The following is a 7,608-nucleotide window of genomic DNA, read 5'->3' on the forward strand; positions in this document are numbered from 1 at the left end:
TGTTTGTTTTTCTTGCCTGAGGAGATATAACAATAAAAGTATTACTAAAGGTAATGTCATAGAGTTTACTTAATATATTTTCTTTTAGGAGTTTAATGGTTTCAGGTCTTGCTTTAAAACCTTTAATCCACTTTTAAGTTTATCCTTGTATATGGCATAAAAAGGTAGTCCAGTTTCATTTTTTTGCATGTATCTGTCCAGCTTTCCCTGCATTATTTATCAAATAGACTGTCTATACCCCAATGTATATTCTTGCTGCCTGTGTCATAGATTAAATGACCATATAGGCATGGATTTATTTCTGGGCCCTCTATTCTGTTCCATTGATCTATGTGTCTGTTATTATGCCAATACCATGCTGTTGTGATTACAGTGGACTTGTAGTATAATTTGATATCAGGTAGCGTGATATTCTGGCTTTGTTCTTCTTTCTCAGGATTGCTGTGACTTTCGAGATCCTTGTGGTTCCATATAAATTTTAAGATTATTTGTTCTAGTTCTGTGAAAAATGCCTTTGGTATTTTGGTAGGGATTGCAGTGAATCTACAGATTTCTTTGGGTAGCATGGACATTTTAACAATGTTAATTCTTCCTATTCATGAGATTGATATATACTTCCATTTATTTGTACCTTCTTTAACTTCTCTTTTCAATGTCTTATGATTTTCTGACTCTAGGTCTTTTATTTCTTTGGTTAAATTTATTCCTAGGTATTTTATTTCCTTTGGTGCAATTGTAAATGGGATTGTTTTGTTAATTTCTCTTTCTCATACTTTGTCATTGGTGTATAAAAATGCAACTGATTTCTGAATATTAATTTTATATCCTGTTACTTTACTAAATTTATTTCTCAGTTCTAATAGTTTTTTTTTTTTTTTTGGTGTGTGTGAAATCTTTGGGGTTCTCTCTATATAGCATCATATCATTCGCAAATCATGAGAGCTTTACTTCTTCTTTTCCAGTTTGGATGCCTTTTGTTTCTTTTTCTTGTCTGATTGCAGTGGCTAGAACTTCCAGTACTGTGTTGAACAAATGTGGTGAAAGTGGGCATCCTTGTCTTGTTCCAGATCTTAAGGAGAATGCTTTTATCTTTCCCAATTGAGTATATTAGCTGTGGATCTGTCATATATAGCCTTTATTAGGTATGTTCCCTCTATTCCCACTTTGCTGAGAGTTTTTTCTTTTTTATCATAAATGGGTGCTGGATTTTGCCAAATGCTTTTTCTGCATTTATTGATATGACTGATTTTTATTTTTCATTTTATGTGGTGTATCATGTTCATTGATTTGCAGATATTGAACCAATCTTGCATAGGAGGAATAAATCCCACTTGATTGTGGTGTATGATCTTTTTAACGTATTGCTGAATTCAGTTTGCTAGTATTTTGTTGAAAATTTTTGCATCTATGTTCATCAGGGATATCGGCTTATAGTTTTCTTTTTTTGTAGTGTCTTTGTTTGGTTTTGGAATCAGCATAATGGTGGCCTGGTAAAATGAGCTAGGGAGCATTCCCCCTTTTGAATATTTAAAAATAGTTTGAGGAGAATAGGTGTTAACTATTTTTTGAATATTTGGTAAAATTCACCTGTGAAGACATCTAGTCCAGGACTTTTGTTTTTTGGGAGCTTGTTGATTACTGATTCAATTTTGTTGGTAGTAATTTGTCTGTTCAGATTTTCTGTTTCTTCTTGATTCAGCATTAGAAGGTTATATGCTTCTATGAATTTATCCATTTCTTCCAGATTATCCAACTTGTGGTGTATAGTTGCTTGCAGTATTTTCTTAAAACTTTTTGTGGTTTTGTGGTTAGTTGTCACTTCTCTTTCATTTCTAATTTTATTTATTTGGGTCCTCTCTCTTTTTTTCCCTTGATGAGTATGGTTAAAGGATTGTCAATTTTGCTTATCTTTTCAAAGAACCTGCTGCTCTTGGTTTCATTGATCTTTTGTATATATATTTTTTAGTCTCCATTTCATTTATTTCCACTCTCATCTTTATCATTTCCTTCCTTGTAATCATTTTAGGCTTTGTTTGCTGTTTTTCTTTTTTTCATTTCCCTTAGGTGTAAAGTTGGACTGTATGTTTGAGATTTTTATTATTTCTTGAGGTAGGTCTGCATTGCTATGAATTTCCCTTTTAGGACTGTTTCATTGTGTCTCATAGATTTTGGGTCATTGTGTTTTCATTTTCATTTGTCTCAAGTTATCTTTTGATTTCTTCCTAGATTTTATTGTTGACCCATTCATTATTTAACAGCATATTATTTAGCTTCCATGTGTTTTTGTGCATTTCAGTTTTTTCTTGTAATTGATTTCTAGTTTCATACCATTGTGGTCAGAGAAGATGCTTGATATGATTTAATTCTTAAATTTACTGAGACTTGTTTTGTGGCCTAACATGTGGATCTATTTTGGGAACTGTTCCATGTGCACTTGAAAATAATGTATATTCTGCTGCTTTGGGATGAAATGCTCTAAAAATATCAATTAAATCCATCTGATCTAGTGTGTCATTTAAAGCCACTGTTTCCTTTTGATTTCCTATCTAGAAGATCTGTCCATTGGTTTCAGTGAAGTGTTAAAGTCCCCTACTGTGATTGTGTTACTGTTGATCTCTGCCTTTATGTTTATCAATATTTGTTTTATATATTTAGGTGCTCCTACGTTGGGTGCATAGATGTTTACTAGGGTAATGTCCTCTTGTTCGATTGATCCCTTTATCATTGTATTGTCCTTCTTTGTCTTGTGTTGTAGTCATTTTAAAATCTATTTTGTCTGATATAAGTATCACTACCCCAGCTTTCTTCTTGTTTCTATTTGTGTAAAATATCTTTTTTCCGTCCCTTTACTTTCAGTCCATGTATGTCTTTTGATCTGAGATGAGTCTTTTGTAGACAGCATATACATGGTTCTTGTTTTCTTGTCCATTCAGCTATCCTTTGCCTTTTGGTTGGAGCACTTAATCCATTTACATTTAAAGTGATTATTGATAGGTACATAGTTATTTCCATTTTATTATTCATATTTTTGATCTCCTTTTATTTGTATTTTGTTTTACCCCTTCTTCTTTAAGAAGTTCTTTTAACATTTCTTGTAATACTGGCTTGGTGGTAATAAATTCCTTTAGCCTTTTCTTGTCTGGAAGCTCTTTATCTCTCTTTCAATTTTAAATGATAAACTTGCTTCATAGAGTAGTCTTGGTTGTAGATCCTTGTTTTTCTTCACTTTGAATATTTCCTTCTGGCCTACAAAGTTTCTTTTGAGAAATCAGTTGATAGTCTTATGGGCACTCCCTCATGAGTAACTAGTTTTCTTCCCCTTGCTGCTTGCAGGATGCTGTCTTTGTCTTTAACCTTTGCCATTTTAATTATGATGTGTCTTGGTGTGGGTCTGTTTGGGTTCATCTTGTTTGGGACTCTCTGTACTTCCTGGACTTGTAAGTCTATTTCCTTCACCAGGTTAGGAAAGTTTTCAGTCATTATTTCTTCAAATAGGTTCTCAATCTCTTGCTTCGTCTCTTTTCCTTCTGGTACTCCTATGATGTGAATGTTGTTATGCTTTATGTTGTTCCAAATGTCCCTTAAACTATCTTCATTTTTTAAAAAAAATTCTTTGTGTTGTTGCTGTTCCAATTGGATGTCTTCTGCTACTTTGTCTTCTAAATCACTGATTTGATCTTCTGCTTCATGTAATCTGCTGTTGACTGCTTCTAGTGTATTTTTCATTTCAGTTATTGTATTCTTTATTTCTGACTGGTTAAAGAAGTTTCTATATCCTTCTTTATGCTTATTATCTCTTTCTTGAAGTTGTCACTAGGTTCCTCAAGCATTCTAATAATTAGTGTTTCAAACTTCATCTCTGGTAGATTGGTTGCCTCCATTTCATTTGGTTCTTTTTCTGGAGGTTTCTCCTGTTCTTCTATTTGGGACATGTTTCTTTGTTTCCTCATTATGGCTGCCTCTCTGTGTTTGCTTCTATATCTCTCAGTTTTTGCTGGGTGGCTCTATGTAGTATGTGTCCTGTGTGGTCCAGTGGTCCAGTGTCCCCGATGACCTGTGCATGTGTTCCAGGAGTGCTCCTTGAGTGTGTTGTGTGTGTTCTCCTGTTGTTGAGCCTTGATTGCTTTTGGTACATTAGTGGGTAGTGCTCTGAAGCTGGCCTCTAGATGTGTTTCTTCTGGTGTCTCTTGGGAGGGACTCGTGTGAAAACCAATGTCAGCCTTACCTGTGACCAGCCCTGGGCTACCTGGTAGGAACTACAAAACTATATGTGATTAGTTGCTGCCTCTGGTGGACTTGGAGGTGTGTGTGGGTGGCCTTACTGGGAACTGAGGGCTGCTGCCCCCAGTATTAAGCTTGGGACAGCTTAACAAAAGGCTCAGGACCCCCTAGGCCTGTTGCCACTTGCTGGCTGCCCTTAAGGCTCAGTTGCTGATGTAAGGCCCAGTGGTTGAAAGAGTCTCCTTAGTTATGTGCAGGGCTGTTTGAACCAGTGTTGAGAGTTCCTTTGGTGAGGCAGCAGTAGCTGGGCGAAGCAGGGTCCCAGGGAGTCATGGGTTGTGGGTGGTGGTTTTTACAAAGTTAATGTAGATTCAGTTCTTTCACCAGTGCTAATCCTGTGACTATCCACAAAATTCCCTGAGCATACCATGGCCAGTCACTGCTCACCTCAGGCACACAGATCCCCAAGAGCTGCCCAAGAGAGAGCTGTGACTGACTATCTCCCACTGAAAGTTCCCTAGTCCACCACTGGCCATCCACTGCTGTAAAAGCCTCCTACAACTCGTGGGGCAGGGCTTGCTGCCCAGGAGCCAAGGGTGCCCCCGGCGATGCATCACTAGCTGGGTGGGGCAGGGACCCAGGGCATCACCAAAGTGGTGCACACATGCAGATTTTACTAGACCAATGAGGTCTCAGATTTGGCCTTTTGGGGGAGGAAAGATGGCACCCTTCTGCAGGCTACCCGTGAGGTGGGCTCCACACTAGGACAATAGTGGCTGTCCCTTTAGCCATCACCGTGAAGCTACATAACTCAGTCTTTGGTGTCTCTCAAGTTGCTGCCCTTCCACCAGGTCCCTGGTGAGTGTTTGCAAGTCAGTATGATTTTGTGTGTGACCTTTAAGAGGACATCTGGGTTTCTAGCTGCCTTCCTCTCACAAGGATGGGTTGATGGAGTTCCTGCTGATTTTCATTGCCAGATGTTGTGGGGATTCCTCTTCCTGGCATAGGACCCATTGGCTAGGGATCCTGTTGTGGTCCTGGGACCCCTCCTTCTTCAGGGGGGAGCTCCACTTCCAAAGTGTCCCTCCTGTTACTCAACATCTACCTGTGGGTTTGGGGTCAGTTCTTTTTGAATCTCTGCCCCTCCTACCAGTCTTGATTTGGCCTCTCCTTTATATCCTTAGTTATAGGCACTCTGTTCAGCTAGTCTTCAGATGATTTTTGATTGTCCTATAATTTATTTGTAAGTTTAATGTGATTCTAGGAGACTGCATGCATAGCATTTATCTATTCCACTATCTTGGACCACCCTCTGAATAGTATTGTATGAGGTGTGACCAACACATGCAGTGAATGCTGCTGCCGAGTGCCATGCAACGGAAAGACAGGATCTTCAATACGGGAAGCGGTATAACAGTGTGTAACAAATTTCAACTTGTTTGGTGCCGTCAGTTGGGTGTGAGCTACAGTTGAGAGAAGGTGTGTTTTAAAGTGTGGCATAAGTCATCCTCCATCATGACAATGATCCGTGTCGCACATCACTTCTGTTATACAGAAATTTCTGTCAAATAAAAACATTACGTGTGTCCTCATCCACCTTATTCACTGGATCTGGCACCTTATGACTTTTGGCTCTTCCAAAATTACCATGGAAGGTAAACATTTTGAATCGATTCAGCACATTGAGGCAGACATGAAAGCGCAACTAAAGACACTCATGAAAGAGGACTTCCAGAACTGCTTCCGAAAGTGGCAAGAATGATGGGATAAGTGTGTTTGAAGTGAGGGGAAGTATTTTGAGGGGGATTAATGACAATGAGTCTTCTACTGTAATACATTTTTTATTTAAACATCCACCGTATTTTTTTATCACACCTCATATTATATGACTGTACCACATTGTATCTGTCCATTCACCAGTTGATGTACCTTTAGGTTTTTTCTAGATTTTGGTTGTCATGAAAAATGCTGCTGTGAACATTCATGTGCATATCTTTGTGTGGGCCTGTTTTCATTGCTCTTGTGTAAATGCCTAGGGGCAGAATTGCTGGGTCATATGGTACTTTATACTGAACTTTTTAAAGAAACTGATAACCTGTTTTCCAAAGTAACTGTGCCACTTTTCATTCATACCAGCAGTGTATGAATGCTCATGTTTTTCCATGTCCTTACCAGTATTTGTTATGGTCTGTCTTATTTATTATAGCCCTTCTAGTGGGTATGTAATTGTACCTTGTGGTTTTAATTTTCATTTCCCTAAACACTAATGATGTTGAGCCTCTTTTTATGCAGTTAGTAGCCACTTGCATATCTTTGGAGAAATGTCCATTCAGAGAGTTGGTAGTTTTTAAATGTTTTTAAAGGAGAGAAAACATGTATTTGTGGAAGCTTTCTCAATAGACAAAATTAGCTTCTATAAAGGCAGACATAGGACAGTAGTGTATAAATTACTTATAAAGGAAAAGTGTAAAACGCACAGGTTTGTTAGAATGAAGGGTCTCCAATGGTAGTGCAGGACTGGTGAGATGGGCAAAAAAGTTAGTAAATAGTCTTGAGTGCCATGTTGAGTAATGCAACATGAGAAGAGTGATAGCAAAAGAGACTAGATTTTAATGCCACAAAGAAGTATTATATTTGGGTTAAATATGTATGCACTAGTTATGTGTGGGAACATAACAGGATATATTCCTGAGTCTTTCACAAAACTGTAGGAAAGGAACAGATTTCAGTGACCATTTGGTTCATCTGTCTATCCAGGCAGGATTAAATATAACTCATTTTTCATACATAGATATCATTTCTACTGGAGATCACAAATTTTTCTTCAAGGAAAGTGATTCTCTTCAGTTCTTGGTTAACCCATTTCAATTTAAAAAATCTTGACATTCAGAAAAGCTTTTTTATTTCTTCCTTGAATTTTAGTTACATTTTAATTTTATTTTATTCTAAAGTATCTGGTTTGAGATATAAAAACAAACAATTGAAACAACTACTTTTCATTACATTTGGTACTCAGGATACTGCAGATTCTTGAAAAGGGTTTCTCTTTTTAGCCTCTGTTCTCTAGTCTGCTTTTTCTATGCAATATACAACAACTTGTTATTTCTGTAGAGTGCTCATGAAGAATCAATTCCTCCCCAGATATTGTGATAGGTGATGGTTATGTATACTTGAATTTAGCCCCGTTATTGTATAACATTCATAGACACAGTGAACAAAAGGAGCTGAAATCTTCTTGTGCCAAATCTTCCCTAAAATTCTCCTCTGTCTGAATAGGGGAGCTGTTGGTAAAGATTGGGCAAAGTTTTCCCTGAAACTACTTATTTCAAAGGGTACATTAAAATGACAAGTAGAAATGATTTATATATGTCACAGGATTCAGGCTTA

This window comes from Rhinolophus sinicus, linkage group LG02 (genome assembly GCF_036562045.2).
Source record: "Rhinolophus sinicus isolate RSC01 linkage group LG02, ASM3656204v1, whole genome shotgun sequence".
NCBI classification, from domain to species: domain Eukaryota; kingdom Metazoa; phylum Chordata; class Mammalia; order Chiroptera; family Rhinolophidae; genus Rhinolophus; species Rhinolophus sinicus.